Source organism: Schistocerca americana, chromosome 1 (genome assembly GCF_021461395.2).
Source record: "Schistocerca americana isolate TAMUIC-IGC-003095 chromosome 1, iqSchAmer2.1, whole genome shotgun sequence".
Lineage (NCBI taxonomy): Eukaryota > Metazoa > Arthropoda > Insecta > Orthoptera > Acrididae > Schistocerca > Schistocerca americana.
The window spans coordinates 1,163,183,365-1,163,195,835 of record NC_060119.1 but is presented as its reverse complement, the minus strand read 5'-3'; positions in this window follow the sequence as shown (position 1 = coordinate 1,163,195,835).

Genomic DNA, 12,471 nt, shown 5'->3' with positions numbered 1-12,471 from the left:
ACAAGAAGAATGGACAGGATGGCAGGACCTCTGTTAAGACATTAGGAAATAACTTCCATGGTATCAGAGCGAGCCGCAGAGAGCAAAAACTGTAGAGGAAGATAGAGATTCTAATACATCCAGCAAATAATTCAGGACATAGATTGCCAGTGCTGCTTTGAGTCGAAGAGGTTGGAACAGGAGAGGAATTCACGGCGCGTTGTTTCAAACCTGTCAGAAGACTGATGACTCAACAAAAAAAAGTTTTGTGTTAGTAGTTGCTAATCGTTAAACGTTGTAGGACCGCAGGAAAGTACTCTTTCGTGGTTCTTCCGCGTTTAGTTCGTAGCCACTCAGTGTCTTCTTTATTTGTAAACTCTTTCTTAGTTCTCTCTATACTTCGCTTACAAGTGCTTTACTGTAGCTTGCTGTATCCGTGATCAGGTTGCTCTCGTAGATTATCAGCTAGCTCACCCCCTCCGCCCCCCGTCGCCTTCATCTATTAGTTTAAGCCGTCTGAAATGCACCATTAGCTATGAACCTGTTACGTTCTGATTTTATTTCGTATTTTTTCAGTCTAGAAGTTATGATTCTTCGGATTACATAACGAATCCAGTTTCTCAGAGAACTCCGTCAATATTCTTTGGACTGTTCATTGACTCAGGTGCGCTTATAACGGCTAATAGTTCTGCTGGTTATCTGAGCGTTCATTATCCAGTTTGTAATTGGTGAGTAAATTTTGTAACAACATATTTGTGTTATTCCTAGTTCTTCTTGCGCTAGTAAAAAAAAAATTACCAAATATAATGAGTTAATTATGCACTCAGCCATCAATGACAAAGAAAGGAGTCTTATTTATGAGATATGAATCCAAAGTATTTCAAAATCTTGAGGAAATATAAATTAAAATATCTTTGTTACGTGATCTTTATCATTTGTCTGTCTTTCTTTTTTTGTTGCTTCATTCGTTACATTTCCTCCTCCCAGCCTTAGTCTGTGTATCATTGTAAACATATAGAAGTCCTATTGCCCAGTGGGAATCAAATTAGTGCGTTTAAGATATTCCATATCATCACGGTGGCGAAAATACGAAGCCAAGCCAATTATCCCGAGCGAATGATTTTTTGTGTCTTACGAATTTTAATCCGTAAACCTGTCGTCAGTTAACTCTAGGGTGAATTAAAATTTACCCGCTGATAAACATAGTCATCCCTGAATCCAATCCGTTCTCGGATTTTCCTCCACCTGTGTATATTCCCACAGAGCTGCCCTTATTTTCTTCCTTCCAAGATATTCTTGAAATGCCTTTTCGAGTGTGGCCAGAGTTTGTTCTCTAGGACGATGTCTATTGCCTGCCTCTCGTCCTTAAATGTGGCTGTGTTATAAGATTTGACCATTTCTTGTTTGTTTACATTTATCGATGTGAAGCACGTTAAAACACATTGCATTTCATTGAATGGCATCCTACAAGTTTCAACGATCAGTAACTTAATAGTTGTGCCCTGCAAATTTTAGTGAAACTGTATTGTTGCTTCACTGTTTCTATCCATACCGGCGAGACGTACAGTATATCTTAGTGCTTCAGTTTGCAGACCCCAGCTGAGTCTAGCTTATGCTGAGAGACCATTAATTATCTAGGAAAGAGTTCACACCTATTGTCTGCAGCAACAGCGGCAACTCAATACATCCCAAGCATCTGATGTCAGAGAGGCAGGTTGACGAAATATTTGCCAGTCAGACCTGACTGAAATACCGGGAAAATTGAAGTGATCAACATGAATGAAGTTGAACAAAATTGAGGAGGAATTCTGCTTAATGCAAGGCACGGTTTTGTAGTTTTGTATTCACCCAGACATGTTTCAGTACTATTTTTCCTGGCCCGCCAGGCTAGCCTCGCGGTCCAACGCGCTGCTTCCCGAGCGGGAAGGCGTGCCGATCCACGGCACGGATCCGCCCGGCGGATTAGTGTCGAGCTCCAGTGTGTCGGCCAGCCTGTGGATGGTTTTTAAGGAGGTTTTCCGTCAGCCTCGGCTAATACGGGCTGGTTCTCCTTATTCCGCCTCAGTTACACTATGTTGGCGATTGCTGCGCAAACAATGTCTCCATGTACAAGTACACCATAATTACTCCACCAAGCAAACATTGAGGTGACACTCGTCTGGTATGAGACGTCACCTGGGCGGGGAGGGGTGGTGCGGAGGCGGCGAGGGGGGGGGGGGGTTGTCGGGGTCCACTGGGGGCCGAACCTTATTTTGTTTATGCAAATTCTTGTTACATGTCAATCTCTAGGGAAACTTTTCGTACAAAATATTTAAGTTCGTAAAATGAGCGATTCTTCTCAAATATTTCACATTAGTTTGCAAGCAGTAGGTACTTGATACATGTATCACTGAGTTGAAACGTTTTATGTATGTTTATGAAGCGTCTAAGGACTCTAGTTTTAGGGTAAATTTGTAAATGAAGTGGATGTATACATTTGTTTACATGCCTCACATGAAGCTATTCTTTGTTTATGCTGGTAGCTTTAATTTCTGATACAAAATCTACAGCTTGTCTTAACAAATTTTGAAGGCTGAAAAACATTTTATACAACGCCAATGCAATGCTGGCAAAATAAAACTGGTCAGAAAAAAAAATGTCTGAGAGCCTAAGATAGGCAACTCAGTTTACACCATCCGCACCCAGCGCAAATCATGTTAGTTGGGTTGTCTACCTTAAGGTGCAAAAAATGTTTCCCAGCCCAGTTGTACATTGCCTACTCTTTTATAGGCGTAGTTGCTACACTAAATAGTGACACGGATGGTAATCATGTAAATCATTGACGAAGCACGGTAACTTCTAAACTTGCATTCTAGAAAAAGTTTCCCGTTGAAGACTTTGCAGTGCAGAATGCAGGGGAGGAGTCAGTTAAGCTGGAAGCGGCCCGACCTTTGGCGGCGTGGCAGCGCAGGGCGTGGCGGAGCGGGGCGGCCGTATCTGATGGCGGCGCGCAGTGGACACAGGGCGGAGCGGCCGCTGAGGGCGGCTGCCGCTGACGGGTCGCGCAGCGCTTTGCGCGTCAGCGTCACGACCCGCCACTGTGCGGCCAACGGCCGTGTCCGCCGCGGCTGACAGCAGGCGGGAGTGCGCGCCCCTGCACAGCTCCGTGACGCAGCCCGCACAGCACTCACGTAGTGCTCGACGGCCTACACACAACGCATCCTTATCCCTCTCTGAAGTGGCTGGAAGCGGGCAGGGAATCGTAAGGTGCAAGGCGAGAATTAACGGATTCATTTTGACGTAGATTTGATTACACTCAGTTCCAAAATAAATAAAGAATTTATGAAGCCTGGTAAGATGATAGCTCTAAACATGCGCATAAAATGATCAAAGACGATTTTCAAAATCGTCGACCTGAACATTAAGAGTTGCATTCTTTACCAATTGAAACTTTGACAGTCTGGTCTGAAGTATGTTGTCATTTTAGAACGTGAATTGCAAAAAAAGGGGGGTAACAGGCAGACTCCATATTTTTAGATTTCCGGAAACCATTTGACATGGTGCTCCATTGCAGGCTATTAATGAAGATGCGAGCATATGGAATAAGTTCACAGGTATACTTGTGGCTTGACTACTTCTTCAGTGATAGTACCCAGTATGTTGTCATCGTCGGCGAATGTTGATCAGAGACAAGGTTAGCGTCAGCTGTACCCCATGGGAATGTAGTAGGACCGCTGTTATGCTCTACATACATAAATCGTTTGGTGGACAGGGTGGGCAGCAATCTGTGGTTGTTTGCTGATGGTGCTATGGTGTATGGTAAGATTTCGAAGTTGAGTGACTGTAGGAAGATATAAGAGGCAAAATTTCTAGTTGGTGTGATGAATGACAGTTAGCAATAAATGTGGAAAAATATATATTAATGTGGGTGGGAAGGAGAGCTGTAACGTTAAGCTACAGTATTACTAGTGTTCTCCTTGACACAGTGAAGTCGATTAAATATCTGGGCGTAACGTTTCTAGGCGGTATGACATGGAACGAGTGTGTCGGAACTCTGGCAGGGAAGGCGAATGGTCGACTTCCGTTTACTGGAAGAATTTTAGGAAAGAATGATTCACTCCTAAAGGAAACCACATATAGGACGCCGGTGTGACCTATTCTTGAGTACTTCGCGAGTGGTTTGGATCCGTACCAAGTTGTATTGAAGAAAGACGTCGAAACAATTCAGAGACAGGCTGCTAGATTTCTTACCGGTAGGATCGAAGAACACGTAAGTGTTACGGAGATACTTCGGGAACTGAAATGGAAATCCCTAGAGGGTTGGTGACGTTCTTTTCGAGAAACACTATTGAGAAAATTAAAGAACCGGTATGTGAAGCTGACTGCCGAACGATTCTACTGCCGCCAACATACATTCCGCGTAAGAGCCACGAAGATAAAATTCGAGAAATTAGGGCTCATATTGAGACATATAGACAGTCGTTTTTCCCTCGCTCTGTTTGTGAGTGGAACAGGAAAGTAAATGACCAGTAGCGGTGGTGGGTAGCCTGCGCCACGCACCATACGGTGGATTACGGAGTATCTTGGTAAATGTGGATGTAGATGCAACGTGACCAACAATCAGCTCACTGTAAGGTTACACACTACTTAGCATACTGCAAGTTACTTAAGCACTTAATCAAACTTTGTGATGTCTCACGCAAATATCCACTTTTCAACCAGGACGCTGATAACTAGTCTATCAACACGGAACAATTTCTCACCGCCTGTTTGGTGGATCTGAATACTGCGAACACCGTTTGAATATTGCAGTTTCCTTTGATTGTAACTATAACACCATGATGGTGACAGATTACCGGAGCCAGTAACTATGACCACGACTTCCATGATGAACTTGTCACAATGCGGAGACCGTGCACAGTACTGGTGAGAATTCAGTTATGATATATTTTCCAGAATGAGATCCGCAAAAATGCACCATCAACACACGCCCACCACTCGCACGAGTTAATACTGTTCTCGCTACGACAACAACTGATATCCACAGGCACCGCTGTTCACTCGAAACGCAAGGCCGGCCGACTGCACAGGCACCTGAAGCGAACTTGAAACCTTCTCCACCGGGAACATGCCGTAATTCTACTGGTCAACCGACTCTCTACAACCCGGCTGTTGTCCTGCGTCACCACGCGCGCCCCTAAATAGCACTCCTCTCCGGCCTCACTACTGTGTCGGAAAAACAAAAGACCACAATCGATAAAATGAAAGAGGCGGCAACGCGCAGCAAGATAGACAAGTCGACTGAAGACAAAGATTGCTGGCGCACGGCTCACTTTTCATAAAAAGGCTTTACTCGCAAGCAATTTGGCATATTGATGTCTGAGGGCATAATTGATTATGAGAACTTATTTTATTTTTAAATTTAAGTTCTTTTTGCTCATCCACTGCTATATTTGTGATAGTATTTTACAAAGTGATTCTGTGATGATGTTATATTCTTTCGTGACTGATAGAGGAGGGTAGATGTATCAGGTGAGGGATTCTGGTTCGGAGACGATCGAGTCGAAAGTTGTAAGAGAAGATCAAAAAGTCTGTGATCGAAGGCCGCACAGTCCAGAATCGGCAAGCTAATCAGGAAAATCGCACTGAGCATTGAGGCAGTCATCCCACCGACGCACCAGGTTGGATAAATCCGTTTAGTAAAAGGTGGTGTTCTGCTATGTTAAAATGTTCGTAATTGCCTGCTGCACGTCCTCCTCCGACTGGAATCGCAGTCCCATCAAGGCCATTTTTGAGGTACCGGAGACCTGATAACCGTATGGAGAGAAATCGACAGTGCATGGCGGGTGCTCGAGTGTCCGCCATTCCAGTTGGCGACACTTCTGCGTCATGATATTTCTTATTTCCGGACTCACGTTATCATGAAGCAGCAGCACCACTTATCGCAGTTCCCCCGGAAGATGGTGTTCGACAGATATACTGCCCCATACAGATTCTTCAATTAGTGGGTGTCTACCGGTGTTTGTCCTTCGGCAAAGAAAAGAATAACAGCACGTTGGTCCTGATTGGACGAATTTGGTAATAAAGCCGCCATAGTTTACGTTTCCGCATTTTCCGCACACACGGCGAAAAAGACACGAAAGCCACACTAATTCCTTGCCCACATGTTAGTGCTTATATAGCCGCATCTGAGTCGACGTTGCATACACGCTGCTACAACGCCCTCAAAAGGAAACTTTTTCATCGTCCCTTATATAAGCGAAAATCGGTCTACTATCTGTGTCAGTCGAATATCTGCACGGGTATTGTTGTTGCTAGGAATTTCGGTTCGGAAACTTTCAGTGGTGGTACTATGGATCAAAACAAAGAAAAGCTACTAAACTAAACTAAACTCAGTCCGAACAGGCCATGGAAGGCCTCCGTGTCATCCTCAGCCCACAGGCATCACTGGATGCGGATACGGAGGGACATGTGGTCAGCATGCCACTCTCCCGGCCGTATGTCACTTTACGAGTCCGGAGCCGCTACTTCTCAATTAAGTAGCTCCTCAGTTTGCCTCATAAGGGCTGAGTGCATCCCGCTTGCCAACAACACTCGGCAGACGGGATGGTAACCCATCCAAGTGCTAGCCCAGCCCGACAGCGCTTAAATTCGGTGATCTGAAAACAAAGAAAAAGCGACAAGTAAACATGTGCTCTAAAATGCGTACGCTATGTGTTATGAGCACCTGTTCATTTTCGCTACTGTGACACACATCTCTTGCAACTTACCGTTGTCGACAGTTCTTAAGTTATGCTTTTTAGAGCTAGTATTTGGGAATGGAAATGAAGTCCCATCTTGCTTGACAGAGATTAGGGGAATGATGCGGGAGACCCGCGCCGCAGTACTATGCAAGGTTCTAAGTCCGCAGCTCGTGGTCGTGCGGTAGCGTTCTCGCTTCCCACACCCGGGTTCGATTCCCGGCGAGGTCAGGGATTTTCTCTGCCTCGTGTGACTAGGTGTTGTGTGATGTCCTTAGCTTAGTTAGGTTTAAGTAGTTCTAAGTTCTAGGGGACTGATGACCATAGATGTTAAGTCCCATAGTGCTCAGAGCCATTTGAACCAGGTTCTAATGGAGGTGGTTTGCCGTTGCCTTCCTCCGACCGTAATGGGGATGAATGGTGATGATGAAGATGACACAACAACGCCCAGTCATCTCGGGGCAAGTGAGAATCTCTGAACCCGCCGGGAATCGAACCTGGGACCCCGTGTTCGGTAAGCGAGAACGCTACCGCGAGACCACGAGCTGCGGACGAGCTAACATTTACCGGACATTTTTTTCTGTCTTGATCCATGCTACCTCCTCCAGAAATATCGGAACCAAAGAGCTTGCAGTAGAAGAGGTGGTGAAACGGTGCGCCATTTAAACAGTTTGCGTACCTGTAACGTTAAATCTCACCATATTGATTATAGTGGCACTCTGTGGCATAACAACATTTTTGCATTGTTATAATCATGTCCTATAGTGCATACGAAAATGAACGCATCACGTTTTTTTATGTGTCACACTCCCAAATTCGTATCTACACTCCTGCATGACGTTCGGTTGTCATGGGATATAGAAAGGTGAGGGACTGGCCAAGGATAATTAGTGTGTACTGGGCTTGGTCAAAGTGCAACCTGTGGGAAAGGTAAGCGAAGAGATTGCCTTTAGGCTTCAGGAAATATCGACAGAGCCGGGAGTAGTGGGTTTCAGATGGGAACAGCCGATGCGAGAGTTTAGCCTCCGGGCGGTCTGAACAAGGAGTCCGGAAGTCCGCCAGGCTTGGACACTGTCAGATGGGCTGCCGTGAGGTTCGGACGCTGTTGTTTCCGAGCTCTTGCTGATGTTGCATCAAAACTGTAAAAATTGATAGCGTCTTAATGAGTCAGTCAGTGTCAGTATGGACAGGGAAGTGTAAGAAAACGATTTAATTATAATAATTTTGTTGGTATAAAGTAACTAGTAAATTACGGTCGTGAATATTTAATGTGAGTATTGGCGATCAGCTATTCACTCTGGTTGTGGGATAATTGTGAGTAAAATCTGTTAATTTGAGAAAATGTGTCGAGTTATTGCTTAATTAATAAAGTTTTGTGGGACAAAGTTAAATTTTATACCACTTTTCTTTGTGATGTGCTCATGAGCACACTTCTGTCAGATCATATTATCAACTAAAGTCGAGGGTTTGCTGATGTTTAAGCATCTTGAATGATTGCTAAAACAATATAAGCCAGGTCGTACTATTTTCTACGAGTATTTTATAAATTTTAGGCAATTTTCCTTGTAACCTGTAATGAATCTACTGCGCTCGCCATGACGGTGCGTCGAATCTTCTCTGGGCTCACTTGAGGTATCAAAGTGTTTATTAATGTTTTCCAGAAGTGATTCTATGAAGTTTGATACCACCTTCCATAACAATTGTCGACAGATTTTAATTTTTTCTTCGTGAGTGAGGTTTGGCCACGTGTGTAGCAGTAGTTTACACGATACATAAATTTGATAGTTATTCAGATATTATTTAATTTCCTGCAGTAACATAGAATGATTTTGGTGATTATCAACCATGCCTTACACGTAATAATTTAGTAATTTTCAGAGCGTTGATTCTGTCACTAACGAATCCTATGTGTCCCCGCTATTGTGAATTTTTTATTCCCTGTCTGTAAAAACACTTTATTTCAAACCGTTGGCGTGGAATGATAACCCGCAATAGCTAAATTCATTAATTTACCTCAAATTTTAAACTTCACGGTAAACTTCATTTCTTCAATTCATCCACATGAATTTGATTTGCTGAAGGATGTCAGACACAGTCAGTTTCTGATCGTGTACAACATAATTTTTGTGGAAAGTCTCCCACGAATCTGTTTTGTTTCGCTTTCCTGTAGTGCAAGTTGGCGCAATACTTGCAATATCTATCACGCACAAATCCAAGCTCCTTGTTGCAGTTTTTACGTGATTTTGTGTGATTGTGATGTTACATGCTGCTACGTGTAACAACACTGAATTTAATCCATACCCTACATGTTTCACATAGTGTGACAGGTTCCCATTTTTATGTAGCAGACCAAATAACTAAAATTCATAACTATTCTCATCAGTCCAACGAAAAATCCAAAGCTATTGTCATTCATCTAAACACGACTACCATATCAGAATAAATGCCATGTTACGTAACTTAATGTCGAAGATAGTGCTTTAGATAAATAAATGTAGATGATTATAATGAACCACACTTTGAAGTCAGTATAACCAGATCATCTGTTTCCTTTCCATACTAAATGAAGACTGTGTCGAACCCCATTGGAAAGAATGATTTGAAATAAGAAAGAAAAGATTGCAGAAAGAATAATTAAACATGTAATGAAACTATATAAAATAACAGTTATGATCAGGCAGAAAGGGTACAGTACCGCCTGACATTGAAAATAGGTACAACATTCTTCGTTATTCTTGTCAGAACAACATATTTTTTTGTAATAAAAACTCAATTTCACTTAATACACCGAAGCCGGATTCCAGTGTAGGAAAGAATGACAATTTATTTATTTAATTGATCACATGTACACTCCCACTAAATAAATCCCTACATCCAATTTGGTGAGATCTGCGAAATGAATGAATGTATGGTCGTCTGCTAACCGCAGATAAGGAATGTTCAATATATGATCGTCTTTGAGACGGTCCTTTGGTCACCTTTGGTGGAACCAAAGAGATGAAATTTACCTGAGCTTTGAACGCCTGAAATGTGGCTGACCAATGGGTAGCATGGTCTTCCCCCACTTCGACAGAAGTGCGAGATGACCTGAAGAACGGCCATGTTTCAGCATTCTGGCGCTGGATCTTGTGTTGGTAAGACCTGTCTTAGGTGTGCTCCGTGAAGACGAAAGAGTGGATAGAATGGTATGCATGTAGAATACTTAAGAGTAGTTTAGAATAACAGTTTCTCCATATAAGGAACTTTTGTGGGGAAAATTAAATGTCAGGCAGATAATATTAAGGGGATCGTAGTAATCTTCGGAAGTGACCAACGGTCACAATGAAACCACGTGTAGCAATAAGTTGAAGTAATTCCGAGTGCGTAAGTTAAGCTGAATTACTGGCGTGTGTACTATAAGTTGGAAATATTTAAGAAATGGCGTGTGCAGGACTTGAAATTAGAGACGAGTACTTCCACGTGGAGAGTACTGTGTGAGTCTCAAACTGTGTATGAGACAAAGGATAAGGAGAAGTACTCGTCCATGGTATCAGTTGAGGACTCGCGTGGGTGACGAATATGTTCTTAATGTTACGTTGCGTGTTATGTTTCCGTGTGACGCTTGATTCAAACTATAACACTCTGAGAGTGGAGCAAGGTGAGTCAGCCGTCCATCGAACAACGCCACTTGGCTTGCATTGCACAGGAAGACGTCCATATATCCTCCAAAGTTCATAGTAGGAAAGAAAAGTTACGAAGTGGGGCAATGTCGTGTGAAACTGGGAAAAATACTAATTGAAGTGGGGAAGCTGAAAGTGATGTGATTATAACGTTGTGACTATTTCTTGTGTTGTATTCCATGTTGCCAGTGTGGTGTATTTCATGTAATTTAAGTATGTGTGGTTTGCATGGGAGAGTAGCAAGATAGGTTCAGAGGCAGTGGGTTATGCATGTTCCTTTTTGTACCGCTCGATCTGGAGGAAAGTTTCGTGATGATGGTTGTGAGAGTCGAAGTGTGAGATATAGCAAAAGATCCAACATCCTATCCAGATAGTGCACTGTAGTGTTAGATAATTACGAGACCATAAGATAGAGAATCACCAATGTAAAGCCATGCCCACTGGGCAGAGTTTCTCATGTGCAATTGTTGTAGAAAATGCACTGGTGTGTTCAGGTTATAGAATTTATCGGAATAAAAAAAAAATAGTGAAAAGAAAAAGATTGGTGGCCTTTTCCTTCGAATAGTATGTTGTCATGATATCCAGAATTTATAATGTGTGCGCCATTCATATTCAGCGCGATGGCCACGTGTTGATCAAAGCCGTTAAATAAGAAAGAAAATGTGGTATTGCCAGTGTGTAGTGAACAGTCAGAGTTGTGTAAATTACTAATAGTCAGAAGTGCGTTTCCATTGCGTAATATTCAAACAGGAGAATAACTTGTAACTTAATTGTGAGTACTAGAGTTCATGTTGGAACGTCCCCTTGGAAAAATTAATGAATTACTGTGCTGATAAACCTCTTACATTATTTGATTTTCAAACAGGTGAGCAAAACTGAACGTACTCAGACATTACTCTCTTCACTTATTCTGATCATCACTAAACTGACACACAATATTTTTTAGCGCAACGCAGTCTGACTTTCAATAATCCCTACAAAAGAATGGCCCTGACTAACATTAAACTATACCTTTCACAAATCACTTACCTCACAAAAATCTTTGTTACTCGAACTACTGCAATACAGCGAGCGCGACTCTGCCAGCTAAATAAAAGATTCAAACTACTGAAGGCACTAACTACTGATAGGCATAGTTAGCAAATGAAAGATTTTGATAGAGAACAAACAATGTATTTACCTTAATAGTGTTCAAAAGTCAAAATATATATAGCAGTTCATGACATCCATACTTACAAATGTACTGTTTCTGATGGACACACGTCCAGATCATCCACTCTCAAAAATCCGCCACCTCACTTCCCCACATCCACCACTGCTGGCGGCTCACCTTCAACTGCGCAACGCTACGCGCTGTTAACATCTAGCTGCCCAACACTACAATAGCCAACAACAATGCAAACCAGCCACAGACTGCACACAGCACAGCCAGTGATTTTCATACAGAGCGCTACGTGGCGTTACCAATAAAAAAACCTAATCAGCCTACTTACAATGTTACTCGATAAATAAGAATGAGTCCACTCTCTTGGCAGACCACTCATCTTGCAGGCCTGACTGTTTGATGCCACAGTATGAGCAAGGCATGTGGGTGCCTCTCAAGGCAAACGGTTAGCGTCCTCTGTACTCAATCTGTTGGTTCGCGGTGCAGCTAACATTATCCGTTGCGTTGTTCAATTCATTAGTTTTCAGGTTCTTTGTAGGGCCAGAAAACAAAATTAAAATTGTGCGGTTATTGTTGATCAGTTTCACTATACCAAGAACCAAGCATCCAGTAAGAGGTTAAGATGTGCATATGAACTATGAGACAACAGATACGTGCACATCCCCAGATTAAATAGTCTTGAATACAGAGAAAAACAACAAAGACTAGGAGAGTATTTGCTATCATGTACCTTTGAGTTACATCTACCCCCACCTACGGTAAGCGTATAACGCATTTCACAGTATTGAAGGTGAAGAAGTGCTCATAGTTGTTAATATATGCGTTTTAGAGTCCTTTTTTACTAGATCTTTGTTATTCTTCATTGACTACCACCTCTGAAAGACGCCTGCTCTACAATCGTAGCACGAACAGTACCGAGACCCGTAGACCATTGTCAGAGGTATCAAAA